General features: G+C 44.0%; 1 protein-coding gene across 7 annotated transcripts in view; it reads left to right on the forward strand.

Annotated features, from left to right (window-relative positions):
* STARD3 (StAR related lipid transfer domain containing 3) overlaps positions 1–14,161 on the forward strand; it is a 39,491-nt gene that overhangs the window by 5,229 nt on the left and 20,101 nt on the right. Inside the window, exons 1-4 of one of the 7 annotated variants that reach the window (XM_054992798.1) lie at positions 1,145–1,235; positions 2,180–2,262; positions 10,567–10,691; positions 11,203–11,269. The gene's annotated coding sequence lies outside the window, so the exon portion shown is untranslated. Of the gene's footprint in view, positions 1–1,144; positions 1,236–2,179; positions 2,263–10,566; positions 10,692–11,202; positions 11,270–14,161 lie in introns of those variants that run through there. The other 6 variants (XM_054992799.1, XM_054992797.1, XM_054992803.1 and 3 more) reach the window with 6 other exon arrangements.

Genomic DNA, 14,161 nt, shown 5'->3' on the forward strand with positions numbered 1-14,161 from the left:
ATCGCCAACTCCAGTTGGAGAAATTTCTGAAGATTTGGAAGGGCAGTGTCTGGGGAGGATGGGGTTCGGGGAGCAAGATCAGCATGGTTCCATAGTCTGCTATTTCATCCAGAGGGACTCTCTGCTGTAATCTAGATAACTCTTCTAGAAGTTCAGGCCTCATCTTAAAGTTGCAGAGCTTAGGAATACTCTTAGTCCCCATACTTTAACACCGCCCCCCAGAATGGGATGTCTTTAATGTCCTGTGGGTCAAGCAGAAATGTGACTTCATTTTTTAAAAAAACCCTCCCTACAAATAAATTACAACTTCAGGGAGCAGAGTTCTCTCTTAGTTTTCTCCATGCCATTCTAGCTTTGCAGTTGCAGGAAATGGGTAACGTGGGGGAACTGAAAAAAGTAGCCACCTCCCTACCCTGCGGTCTAAAGTGGTAAAGCCCCTTCTGCCATTTCAAAGCTCTGAGCTAGTAGTAGTCATATCATATGGCAGTGAGTTCTAGAAGCTAACCACCTCCTTGTGCAAAGTTCATGCCAATGCACTGCTATATGTTTAAAATATAGTTCCATCCCTCTATAAATGCGGGACCGCTAGATTGACTATCTACTCCACTCCCACCTTCTTGGGATACGGCTGTTTCATTTTCCTTTTTCATAAATTCAACCACATCCCGCCCTTTCTCCACTCAACCAATAGTCTTTTCCTTCCCCACAGAGCAGCCAATGAGCGCTCTCGTTTCATTCGACCATCGGGCTCTGCTACTGTTCTTCCCTCAGGCTGAGAATTTTCCCCGTTGCTCCGCAACAGCCAATGGAGGTTTAACCAATAAGTATGCCCATCATCTCCTCTCATTAGCCAATTGGGCGCTGTGACTTAGGGCTCTTCAGCCCACCTTTTTTCTCCACATCAGTCAATAAAAGAGCGAAACGAAATTTCTCAGCAAACCAGCAGTCACTGTTCTTCGTCTTTCCCATCCTCTTATGTTCAATTACCCAATGGGTGTACTACTTCCGCCTTTTCTGCCGCGCCTACTTTTCTCTGGCGCTTGCTCGAGGCAGATCAGGAAAAAGTCGGATAGCGATGCGCTAATGCGCATGCGTATTGTTGCTTTGGAAAGCCCTGGGGTCATGTGAGCGGAAATGGCGCCCGGCTGCTGCTGGAAGGTTTTGCTTCCGCCTTGTTTTCTTGGTGCCTGTTAGTGGCTGAGAGGGAGACCCGGGAGGAGGCTGGGGTTGGCTTGGTAAGTGTCTGAAGTGGAAGTTTTATTACTGTTATTAGCTTTTATTATTCAGAACAAGCCCACAACCCTTCATATATGGTGGGTGAAAACATTGTTCTTATTATATATAACAAACTCTTTAGTTATTATTATGCATGTATATATATTTAATAAGTAGTTTAAAATATTTTATCTACATTTGTATTTTAAAGCTTGTTTTTATGTTGTAGTTGTTTGCTGGCTTGGCGGCCTCAAGTTGGATGGAAAGGTGGCATGCAAATATTTTTTAAAATGTTGAGAATTGTAAAACTTTACCTGTAATTTGGAAATAATAACATTGTTCTTACTTAGAGAGTTGTGATATAAAGTGATGTAAACCTTCAACACTCAGAAAGCACTTAAGTGCAAATAATATGATGGTTCCTGCGTGTTCAGTTTATTTGTTCTATTTACACTTCTCTTTTCTCTGCATGGGAACCCTAACTTTGTCTTCCTCTGTGAGCTAGTTTATGCTGAGCATGTGTGACTTGCTCAAGGTCACCCAGGAAGGTCTAATGACAGAGTGTGGATTTGATCCTGAGTCTTGCAGTTCCTAATCTGATGTAAAAAAACACTGCACTACGCTGGCTCTCTTAAGGTGCTTCACTTATATTATTTTATAACTCTTTCAACAGCCCTGTAAGGCAGTTTAGTGTTATTGCTCCCATATTACAGAGGAGGAGTGGAGGCTGGTAGAGAGTGCCATGCATAGGGGCACTAGTGATTCTATGGCAGAGAGGAGGCTTGAACTCAGTTTGTTCAGTTTGTTCTCAGTTTGTTAGCCTCTGTGCTACACCATCTCAATCCTAATATCGTTATTCCATCATGTTAGAGGGTGCTTCCTGATTAAAAATGCTCATAAAGCCAAGCTATTTTTTAATAAGGGGAGTAAGATAGTAGCTGACTTATTTATTTGCTTTATTTAGAATCCACTTTTCTCCCCAGTGGACCCAAAGTGGCTTATATCATTGGCCTGTCCTCCACAGAATTATCACAAGAACCCTGTGAGGTAGGTTATATTGAGAGTGTGTGACTGGCATGAGGTCTCCCAGCAAGTTTCCATGGCAGAATGGGAATTTGAACCTGGGTCTCTCAAAATCCAGTCTGATGTCCTGATGATTACATCCCACGTGGCTGTTGTGGTGTTTGTTGTGTATATTATCTTGTTTTTACTGCATTGTTTTCTAATTTTTGTGATCCAATATGTCTTACAGTGTTTTTATTGCATTGTTTCATACTTAACACTCCATGGTAATGGTGAACTATAAATAAATATGTATTACCTGAGATTCATAGAAGCCACTGATCATTGTCAGTAGTAATAACAATAATAATTTTTATAGTGTTGCTTCACTTACATTATGATCCTGATCTTAAACTGGTTGCATCTGGTCAGTACCTGAATGGGAGGCCTCCTGGAAATGCTGTGTACACGACCTTGAGTTTCAGGATGGTATAAAAATGGCAGCGTACCAATGTACATAATAAAATAAGTAAATCATCCCTGCAAGAATCTTGTAAAGTAGATTAATAGTTTTCCCATATTGCCTATTGAGGACTGATACTAACTTGCTGGTGGCTGCGTAGTGAATACGTGAGGGAAGCGAGGTTTGGACTAGGTGCTTCCATCCGGATACATTTTTTACCTCAGCGCTGTTTCATTGATGTAATCCAGAAGTTGACAGAACCACTGAGCATGTGCACTGGGAAATTTCCCATTCAAATATTGCCTCTGCAAAAAGTCATGGGGGGCCTTGAGACACAGAAATATCTGGGTGCCAACCCTCACTCATCCTTGAGCCTGGGCACCTCACAATTTAGGAAGGTAAACCATGAATCATTTTTTTCCATTTAAACGATGCACATACATTCCGTGATGAAAAGTGATAAAGAAGGAAGAGAATGATATGTGCTCCTCATGTAGCCAAGAGGAAGGGAGTATGTTTGGTATTCTTGGAAACAATAATCATTGGTGGGAAGCCCCCTGGGTGAGTAACGCAGCATATGAAAAGGCTTTTACAAGTAGGAGAAATTGATGTGGAAGGAGCAGATGTCAAGGAAGAATCGACAACACAGATCTCATTCGCCTTCCTTATAAGATAGATCATTATTGTTCCTCTGCTGACAGTGAGACTAGCTTCAAACCCAGCTAGTGAGTTGCTGTCAGATTTCTGCTATGCCAGTTTGAGCAGGTCTGTGTGAGAACGCAGGTTCTAGATGCGAGGACCAAAGTTGACAGATTTCAGGCAATCCTTCTTTTTTCCAAGGAAATGAGTTAAATCTTGGTGTGAGAATCCAGGAATGGGGTGGATATTCTCCACTTTCTTCCTCCCATGCTGAATTTTAAACGAACCAAACTTTTTATCAGCCTACCTTTAATGATGAATTACAAAATTTTAAAACACTGCAATAAAAACAGCATGACAATGCAAAAAAAGCACTGAAAACAAGACTATAAACTGAGCAATAAACTACAAGCCCATTCATTTTATGTGTGTTCTCCTGAACAATTCCATTTTATTTCAACTCTGTTCACTTTATAAAGATGCCCTTTTCCACTCTCAGTATCATTTTCTCTCATTCTGTGGAGAGAGCAGCTGAGATCAGATGATACAGACAGGTTAAATGAAATACACTTTGAAGCCACATGGGAAAAGGCACAATAATCCTGGACCTGATATCAATCTGAAGGACAGAACTGAAATCTTTTTAGCACAGCTGAGCAACAACAAGCTCCCTCCTCCCCACAAGTTTACTAGAATAGAGAGCTGCTATGGGTACAATGTCAGACTGGGATCTGGGAGCTATGAATTCAAGTCTTGCATGGACATGATGAAGCCTGCAGAGTGGTCTTGGGCCAGTCACAAGTTATTGGGCTAACCTACCTTGCAGAGTGGTGGTTGTAATCATAAAGCAGAAGAGAACCGTGAGTGCTCTCCCCTGCCCCAGCTCCTTGGAGGAATAAAAATGCGTTAGGTAAATTAAGGAGATTTCCACATGAGGACAGGCTTGTGTGGTTTCCCGTAGCTGGTGTGACTGCTGATACATTGCAGCAACAACATGGAAGGGCTCCCTGCAGTTTCCCAGCTCCAGCAGTGGCCATCCTCCCTCCTCTTTTCTTTTTTTTAAATTGGTCATTGAGTATTGTTATATCACTCTAGTAATGTAACAGTATGTGTTCAAGGCTCTCTGAATTCCTGGCTCTCATTTGTAAAAATTGCCTAGCCCCATCGGTTGCAGAGGTATATCTTTCCTCTTGTATCTCTGCAGTAGAACGGGTTAGAGACTTAATGTTAAAAGACGAAAGAAGGGGATTCAGAGAACCTGCTGCATGTATTGTTCTAATGTTACATTGATGTAAATTATTTAGTTGCTGGTTTGTAAAAAAAATCTTGGTAGCGAGGGAAGAAGTGGCTGCAGTAGGGATAGTGTCAGGGGAAATGGCTGCGATGTGGGCAAGAAAATCTGAATCTTCCTACACATAGGGCGGCTATCCTGGCTTTACTGCAATTATTCTCAAAATGTCAGAGCAAAGTGAGAGAAACATGGGAGAAGAGCTGCAGAAACCCTGAGAGCTGCACAACTCTGTGAGAACCAAGGGATTGGTGGTGGGGGGATACTCCTCCCAATGGCATTGTACCCAGGGTCTGTGTGGCCTGGCAGGGCATTGTAGAAAAGAGGTGGGTGACTGCTTAGGGGAGTGAGAGTTGTAGGACATGGCTTGTGCTTTGGCATAGTCATTCTTTATAACCCCATTGAGGGCATTAGAAAAGTGAAAGTAAGCAACATAAATCTGGGTGGGCTTCACTAACTGAGTTGCCCTGCCTTGGCTGATGTATTGACTCCATTCATTAGTTTTGTTGCATGTTGAGGTTGCAAGAAGTCGCATGTGGGATTGGCCAAGCTAACCAAAACAGTTTTCAAGCTTTCAGGTAGTCTAGAACTGTTCATCAGGATGGGTGTTTAATAAAATGTGCTTCAGTCCATGTTGAGGCCTCTTGAAAGCATCCTGTGCAGAATGCCAAGCCAGTTTGCACTGATAAAATGGTGTCAGTTTCACCATTGCCATTCTGAGAAGAAGCAAAAATGAAGGGTCTAGTTGAAAGTGTAAAAGCCAGCTGTTGAGTACTGTGTATCCGAATAGAGTGAGAAGTGTTGCTATTAACTGGGTTATAAGGATGGCAAGGGAAATCCTAGACAGATTTTCACTGTGGAGCCTGTGTAATGTAGTGACTAGAGTGTTTGACTGGGATCTGGGAGACCCAGGTTTGAATCCCCATTCTGCCATGGAAAGCTTGCTGAATGACCTTAGGCCAGTGAAATGTTCTTGGCCTAACCTGCCTCACAGGGTTGTTGGGAAGATAAAATTGAGGAGAGAAGAACAATGCAAGCCGCTTGGGGACCCCAGTAAAGAGAATCTGGGATAAAAATGCAGTGAAATATAAACAAATTAGAAGTGGGTGAGGTGTTTGTCAATTGAGGAAGGAAGTGGGTGGATCTGTAGGAGGCTGAAGAGTTCCCGGTCTGGAAACTTGGATTCAGTATGGACATTGTGAGAAGTTCTCAGATTTGCTGTCTTCCTGCAACCCTCTCTTGTGCAAGTACAAGTGAGTTGCAGCAGTAAATCAAATCTAATCAGAAAATGCCAGAGAAAAATTTGGTTCTTGAACATTTATTTTGTTTGTTTGCTTGTCCTTTGATTGGGACATGAAAAGTTTGCTTCAGGTGTGGCAGGAGTTGTGTTGTCTAGATGCCTAAGTATGCTTTCTCCTGGTACTTTGAATTACAACTGGCCTTGAATTCCAGGGGGGCAGCTGTGCAAGCCTGCTGTAATTTATAACAGTGTCAGTGGAAACTGAATAGGAGGAGCTAAGGGTACCCGTCTTCCCCACACCCCAAAGTATGTAGAATGCAGAGGGGGGTACTTGTCCGTAGGTAGGTTGTGGTTAGGTTGTGTTTAGATGTGCTTATTGTAAAAGTGATCCTTTAAAAATAGAACATAAAAATAAATAAAGGAAATCTGGAAAGAAAATCAAGCAGCTATCAGTTGGGGGGCAGTTTCTGATGTCTCCTTTACTGTTGGGTTAAAATTTCTGAATTTCTGAATATCTGACTTGCAGTATGAGATAAGTGAATGAATTGCAGGAATAATTCTGTACTTGTCAATGTGGGTGTAACTCCCCCCCCCCACACACACACCAAAGTAGAGGGATTTCAACAGGATGGTTTAACTCCTCCGCTGGATGGGTTATTTTCAAGGGTGCTGACATTGTGGTGTGTTCTCTTATCAGAGTGCTGATAACCGTAGGGCATTCTGTGGGGGTTAGTCATGCCCTTGGTATAAAAATTAGATATGTGAATGAATGGACAGGGTGGTCAGATTGCAAAGAAGAAGTGGAGGCTTCAGTCCAATGAAAGTTTCCTTTGGACGAAGTGGGAAAGTACAGGGGATGAGAGGGAAGCAAATTTGCAGAACTGAGGGAAGTGCCTGCTAGGTGCTATCTGCTCAAGACCGGCTTTGAGTTTTCAAAACCTGATTCTGTTGGCTGAACTGCCAGTCCTGGTAGACCAGTGTGGCAGGGCTTGTTTTTGGACATTCTCTTGTGTTGAGGGGATTATAATTAAATGGTCTTGTTTAGCATGCACTTCAGGCCATTCTTACCTAGAGCATGCTATTGCCTTGGGGGTGAAGAGCCCCAGCTCAGGACACCTGGTATGGGTCAGCTCTGCTGCTGTGTGTTTCTGTTCATTAGCAAGCTGCCCTCTCCATGCAAAGTGGACCCTTTGCTATAGTTTGTGCAACAAATGGACTGCCCTGCAAGAGAAGCACTGGCAGCCTCCCCCTCTTCCCCTCCCCCCAGATTCAGAAGCCCTGCCCTCAGTCTCCTACAGTGTGGCTGGCAGTTGGAGAAGGGAGCATAAGACATTCTGCAAAGGCTCAGAGAGGCACTGCTTGGTGACTTCATATAATTCCAAGAAGGAGTTCTAGCACTTAAATGACTTCCAGGGTTCAGCCATTCTCACATCTGTTTCTTGCAAAGGTGGAGAATCCTGAATGAGATGTCTGGCGGGGAGGGGGGGGGGTTGATGGTCTGAACAAAAAAAATGCTCCCTGGAAACCTGTCCTCATTTTTCTAATGGAAAAACAAGGTTTTACTTGCTCAAAATATATTGTATGAAAAAGGCTGGGCAGTTTGGGGAAATTTTGATGAGCACTAAAATCACTCCTGGTTTTTTTAATGAATGAAATGTACTTTGATGGCATATAGTGCTGCAGTTTGCATCTTTTCCATTTTTCTTTTGAAAACTAAGGCTACTTTTAAATTCTATAAATATGCCAATTAATATGATTTTATAAGCTAGTAATAATGCATTTTATATTATCAAAGGAGCAAAATAGGTTTGTATTGAATATTGCATACATTTCAATTTTCACGAAAATTTCTGAAAAACCCCCGCCCCACACACAGATATGCCCAACAAAACCTGGAGAAAAAACATTTTTTTCCTTCATGTACTTCAGCATTTCTAGAAGCTTTCCATCTTTGGACTTCACTCAACAGGAATGGAAATGGAAGGGTGATCTAAGTCAGTGGCTGGGGATGGTAACTTGCTGAGGCCAGAGCAGAAAACAAGCCTGAAATGATGCCCTGTATATTAAGGCTCTTGCATAAACATATGTGCTGCTCTGACCTCCAGTGGCTCTTCAAGAGCAGCCTTCCTGGAGAGGTGGCATATAAATAGTCTTCTCTGCTGATGTAGCTGGCTAGCCGGCAGCTCCATCATTTGGCCAAATCTCAAAGGCCTACTATTGCTTGAGCCTGTAGGTTTCAGCTCTCCAGCAAGCTTGATTGATAAATTGGGCTGCAATCTGACTCTTACGCTTGCACGACCAGTGCCGCGACACCTACTGTCTGGACGCCAAAGATTGGTAACCAAGAGAAAGATATAAAATGGACCAACTCCTTTTCCTCTGGTCTGAGACCAACCTCACGGTGGGTGGGAGCATCCAAGTAGGGGTTATCTGGGAGTGGCCTTGTTGAGCTTGGAAGGTGGCCTATCTATCCCACATAATCCAGTTCTTAGGAGGGAGCACTTTGTGTTGCTGCAGCCGTCCAATGAAGTAGCTATTCATGACCTTAACAAAGCAGAGTTAGGTTGAAAAAAACCTTAAATTTCTTACCAGCACTGTCTTTTGTGACAGGGGCACAAAGCAAAAGATGGACAGGACCCATTTGGCTGCTTTCTTACTGGTACTCTGAATCATCCTGTGTTTTCACCCCAAAGTTCAGCATTCCCCTTTTGAAATTATGGACGTAAACATTTTCAGAAAGCAAATGGCATGAATTCCACTAACCCTAGGATGCGCATCTTCGCTCTTATTCCCTCACCTTGCTTGCAATTGATTCAGATATACGTTATCATTTCTGCTTCTAAATAGGTTCACCATTCATATCCCAGAGCTCTTCCTCACTGGCCATATTTCTGCAGTCCACTCCTGACAACCTTCACTCCTGCTGTTCTCTACTGTTTTAGAATAAACCCATCAGTGTTGAGGGTTGAGTGTGAATGCTTGTAACTCCGGAGTGTGTACGTAGGTGGGCGTTGTGTTACGCAGAGTGCAGAGTTTCTGGTTTGAGTGCAAAGGTCTTAAATACAATTCTTAGCATCTGGGAGAGGCCTAGAGGCACATTATGTTGTTAAGAAGTGTAAACTTCCTCCTATGGTTATAAATATCTTCTGTGGGGCAAACTGCAAATGTGCCATCTATGAGAAAAGGCGGTGTGGGCCTTCAGGTGCACTTTGCAATTCATACAAGCACAGCGGTCTTCTGTTTTGATTTCAGCGATCAGCAATTTACAATTGCCAGTTAAGGCTAGAATGAGGGTAGAAGAAGGATCCATGTTTGGCATTGTTCAGAGTCCAGTTAACTGCTGCTCAAGGAGCAGTGGCTCATCTCTCACTGACAGTGGAAAATGCTTAGGACTGAGGAGCCTAAGAGCCATGGAAGGCAGATGTAACATTCTAATTACAAACCTCTTTAGATAAATGTGAGTAGACATACTGATGACACAAGCTAATGCACCCTTGCGTTATCTAAAAACAGTATTATACACAAGCAGAGATTTCAGAAAAAGTACTGTCCTTTTTTAATTCCACCAGACAAAGGTTTTTTAAAATTCTTTCTTCCACCCACCCACGCTCTTCAGGAAAGCATTTGTTTCCCAGTCTCTGTTCCAGGTTGGCAACTCTTCCAAGTGAAATGCTTCTTGCTAGCTTATAAACGCTTGTTCGCCTCCCACACTTTGGCCGATTGCCTCATGCTTGGAAGTATTTTATTGTTTTTACCGTATAATTTTAATGTTTGTCTTCAAGTAAATTTCATATGGAGGTGGTGGTGGTGGTGGGAAACCCATAAAGAGCTGTATTTGAGTGTGTGCTAAGCCACATTTGGTCCTAGAGCCATAGGTTGTCAATCCCTGGCTTGGAGGTTATCTAAGGGTTTTCCTGAGGCAGCCATCTTTGTGCATGTGGAATGTTAGAGGTTTTCAGCCTGTAGTCTGATTAATTTGACATGAATATCACTCCCATCCTGCAGTGCTTAATGAAACCTCCCAAGATTTCTTTTTTTAAAAAATCTATGACTTACATTAGTATCGGACTTTCTACACTTGCTGTTCTTCTGTTGTCCTGTGAAGGACTGGGCTTCATCCAGATGGTAAACTGTATTTTACTGTGCACCTATATTCATAGGGAGCCCAAAGTGTGGTAAAGCTAAATCGTCTGTGTGCTGGAGCCTATAAACAGCAAGCTCCTCTGAGGTTCCTAGAGGTTGTTCTTAACAAGTGGCCACACTGCAAGTGAACCTCTGATTTCAGCCTCTAGTTATCGGTGACACTCCCAGTCCTGTAAACCAAAAACTGTGGGATGCATGTTCATAACTCTGATTTTTAACAGGATTTTATTTAAAAAATCCCCCCTGCACAAAGCGTGATGTACAATAGTTGGGCTTTTTTCTAAATATCAGTATCAAAATGAATCACACCCAGCCAAAAAAAGGCCCCAAAATGAATTCCAACTAGGTAATTAAGATGGATGTATGATGAACATTCCTGTTGTGAATACAATCCCCAGAACAAAGACTTAAGAGCCTTGATGACTTAAGAGCCTTGGATCTTAAGAACTTCTGCTTTGCTGGATCAAAGTAAAGGTCAGTCTGGCCCTGCGTTCTGACAGCCTGCAGCCAGATGCCTCTGGGATGCTTTCAAGTGGAGCACAAAGATGTTGACCTTTTCTCATTGTTTGCCCCTAGCATCTGACACTCCGAGGTGCTGTCCTTTTGTATGTGGAAGTCCTGTTTAGCTGTTACAAGCTGGGGTTCGTGTCCTGAGGAATCACAGAGAGGAAGCGGTAACTACTTCAACATTTCTGTCTCAGGTGCCTGCTCTGGGATTCTTTAAGCTCTCAGGGGCTTAAACAAACTAACTTCTTTCCCCTGCTATATTCTCTCCCTCTCCCTTGTTTTAATTCAGCATCCTGTACCTTCTGAAGCATGCACAGTACCCCTTAGTCCAATTTTTAAAAATTTATCAAGTGATATTTTTTCTAATTGGCGAGGTCTTCAGTATGTAGAGCCCCCTGCCTTGTTCAGTGAATGGTCTGGTTTCGTTGGTTTCCTGGCGGCCACCAGCCTCCCAGTTTGCTATTGGATATAGCGATGATGCCCTTTTAGCTTGTCAGGAATAGAGTTGCTTCAGCCTCCTATTTACCTTGAATCAAACCTAGCAGATGGTGAAATGCTCAAGTGTTGTTAATGTGGGGTAGTTGGTTACATAATCAGGTGTTGCTTTTCAAGTAACACTGTTCAGGTGTGTCAGGCAGGGGGATAATTTCATTGTTGGTGTCATAGTCATATGTTTATTCATTTATATCCCATTTTTCTCCCCAGTAGGGATCCAAAGTGGCTTACAACATTCTCCCTGCATCCATTTTATCCTTGTAACAGCCCTGTGAAGGTAAGTTAGGCTGAGTGTGTGACTGGCCCAAGAAGAGTGGGGGTTTGGACCTGGGTAGACAAAACTGTAAGTGAGCTGTACCACTTCAGATTGTAAAGAAGGGCTCACATGATGGAATGTTGTTTCGCATGCCAAAGTTCCCTGTTCACAGAAAGCTAGTCCAGAGACTTCTAGCCTTGCCTGACATGTTTTGCTTTCTTTGTGCAGGAAACTTTTTGCATAATGGCCCGTTCTGTCTTTGGAGCCTCTGACTGCAGTGTCGTAGTCCATTCTCACCTTGCTGAGAACTAGGCTAGAGGTGGTGGGAGGGGGAAGTCACCATTCCTGAGCATCAGATTGTGAAGCAGCTGGGCACTTGGGAACCTGCTTTATTGGTGTGTTGTGGCAAATGCATAGTAATGTTCAGATTCACACAACAAGGAGTTGGGAAGAGGCCCTGGTTTGTACAATTCAGGAATTATGGACGGCTGAACTTCCTTCTGTTGCGGACGCTTTGCCCTCTTGTCTCTAGTAGGAAGGAGAAGGCCCATTTCTTACTGAGTGATGTGAAGTGACATACCTCCCCGCCCCCGCCACCCCAAACAAAATAACTTGAAAAAACTTGTATGCACAGGGCTGCTTCGCAAGGTAATTGGGGCCCAGTATAAAGTATGAGATATACACACTGATCATCCTTTGCCGCAGGGAACTTGAGTGCGAGGGCTTTTCACTTCTCTGGTCTCTACAAGAAAGTCAGCCTCTGAATGAGGTAAATAAAATGAGGGTCTAATCCAGTTTTCAGTAGTGTGCATTTTGGAGACCAGAGCCACTGTTTGTAAATGCCACCAGGCATTGCACATCATGTGGACCTGGAATCCTTGTTTCTTTATCCCTGGATCCCAATTCTGAGTAAGCAGCGGGGAACAAGATTCTTCTGATGCTTGGAGGGTGGGATCCTGAAATTTGGTGGCTTGATCTGTGAAAGGCATGGGGTAGGTAGCTGGTCTTGGCCAGAGCTGCTGGAAGCAGGCAGAAGGGCTTGGCCACTTGACTGCTTTCAAAATCTGCCGCCTCATTAGTGAGAGAACTTCTTTCAGGCCTGCTTCCGCCTTTGGGGAAGGAGTTGGATTAGGTGACCTTTGCTTCTTTCCAAATCTCTGAACCACCATCTGATAAAACAGTTGCAGCGCTTGGTGTGTGATGGGGGTGCATTTCCCCCAACCCCCAATCTGGCCTTCAGCTAACAGGAAGGGGAATGAGGATGGCCCAGCACTTTCCATACTTTTCGTTCAAGACCAAAGAACTAAGGTAAAAAATTGCCTGTTTTTCTGGTCATCCCTTCTCCAAAAGGAGATTGTGGAGCTGATAGCAGTGCAAAAAAGGTAACTCCAAATGAACACTGGAGCACCTTTCCTGTGAGAAAAGACTTCTTAGAGTAGAGAAGACTTGGGCGGGGGGGGGGGGTGTTCTGTAGTTTATTCCTGCAATTATGTGCAGGTAAGAGAAGTTTTCCTTCCTTTCTCATAATGTTAGAATTGGTTGGCGCTGAGGGTTTCTCTAGATGTGGAGGCTTTTAAAGAGTTGGGTCTGGGCCTGGTGGCATTTCTCTAGTCCCAACCTGGGTCTTCATAGCCATACAACAGTTAAAAATGAATGGTTGTTAAAAAATAAAGGAGAGCCCAAACAGCCTCAGAATGCCTCCATGGGGGAGGGGCCTCCTCCCCCCCTCAGGTCTTTCTGTCATATCAAAATCGCACTCCTCTGTCTTGAATCTGCTGCATATCAATTTCACTCGGGGTCTCTCTAGACATGCAGATTTTTAAAGAGTCGGGTCTGAGTTCCCTGCAGCTACACAGCAGCTTTGGGGAATGGCTGTTCAAAAATAAAGGAGAGCCCAAATGTTCTCAGAATGCCTCCGCAGGGGGAGGAGGGACTCCTCCCCCCCCCAAGCCTTTTCCCCATGTCAAAGTAGCAGGGAGGGAGGTCCCCCTTCCCAGTTTTTACTGCTCCACATGCACAGTATAATCTATGTGAAGCAGGAAAAACAGGGAGAAGACCTGACACGGGACTGGCTTGAGGGGGGAGGGAGGAGCCCCTTCTCCTCCCGCAGAGGCATTCTGAGGCTTTTGGGGCTCTCCTTTCTTTTTTAACAGCCATTCCCCAAGGTTGCTGTGTAGCTACAGGGAACTCAAGTTGGGGCTGGCAACCCAGGTCCAATTCTTTAAAAACTTTCTCATCTAGAGAGACCCTGAGTGAAATTGATATGCAGTAGATTCAAGACAGACAAAACAGAGTACTGGTGGTCCCCAGCCCTAAGGAAGCCCGCCTTGCTTCAACGAGGGCCAGGGCCTTTTCAGTCCTGGCCCCAGCCTGGTGGAACGCTGTGTCAATGGAGACCCGGGCCCAGCGGGACATATCGTTCTGCCAGGCCTGTAAGACAGAGCTGTTCCATCAGGCATTTGGTGGTTGAAGGGGGTGGTGCCATGTCGGCCTCCCACCTTTGGGGCGGGGGGGGGGTTCTCCCCACCATTGCACTTGGTTAATTTATTTCATTATTGTTTTGTATGTTGATTTTAGTATTGTTGTTATCTTGTTTTTATTGATTTTAACTTGTTCACCGCCCAGAGCCCCTGAGGATGGGCGGTATATAAATTGAAATATAAAAATAAAATAAATAAAACTTTGCCCTGCAGCCAGCTCACCTGAGGGGAAGTGGAGCGAGAAGCTCCTGTCTCCTTAACTCTCACACAGGTGAGGGGCCAGGGAGTGGGACAGCCAAAGAGAAGCAGGAGCATCAAGCTGGAAGAGTATCAGACAGTGACAGCCTGAGGCAGAGGAGTGTGAGCGGACAGCTCAGTATCACGTTTCTGCTCAGTTCTGTATTTCTGTCTTCCTTAGCCTATTGTATTTTTA

This window comes from Eublepharis macularius, chromosome 12 (genome assembly GCF_028583425.1).
Source record: "Eublepharis macularius isolate TG4126 chromosome 12, MPM_Emac_v1.0, whole genome shotgun sequence".
NCBI lineage: Eukaryota > Metazoa > Chordata > Lepidosauria > Squamata > Eublepharidae > Eublepharis > Eublepharis macularius.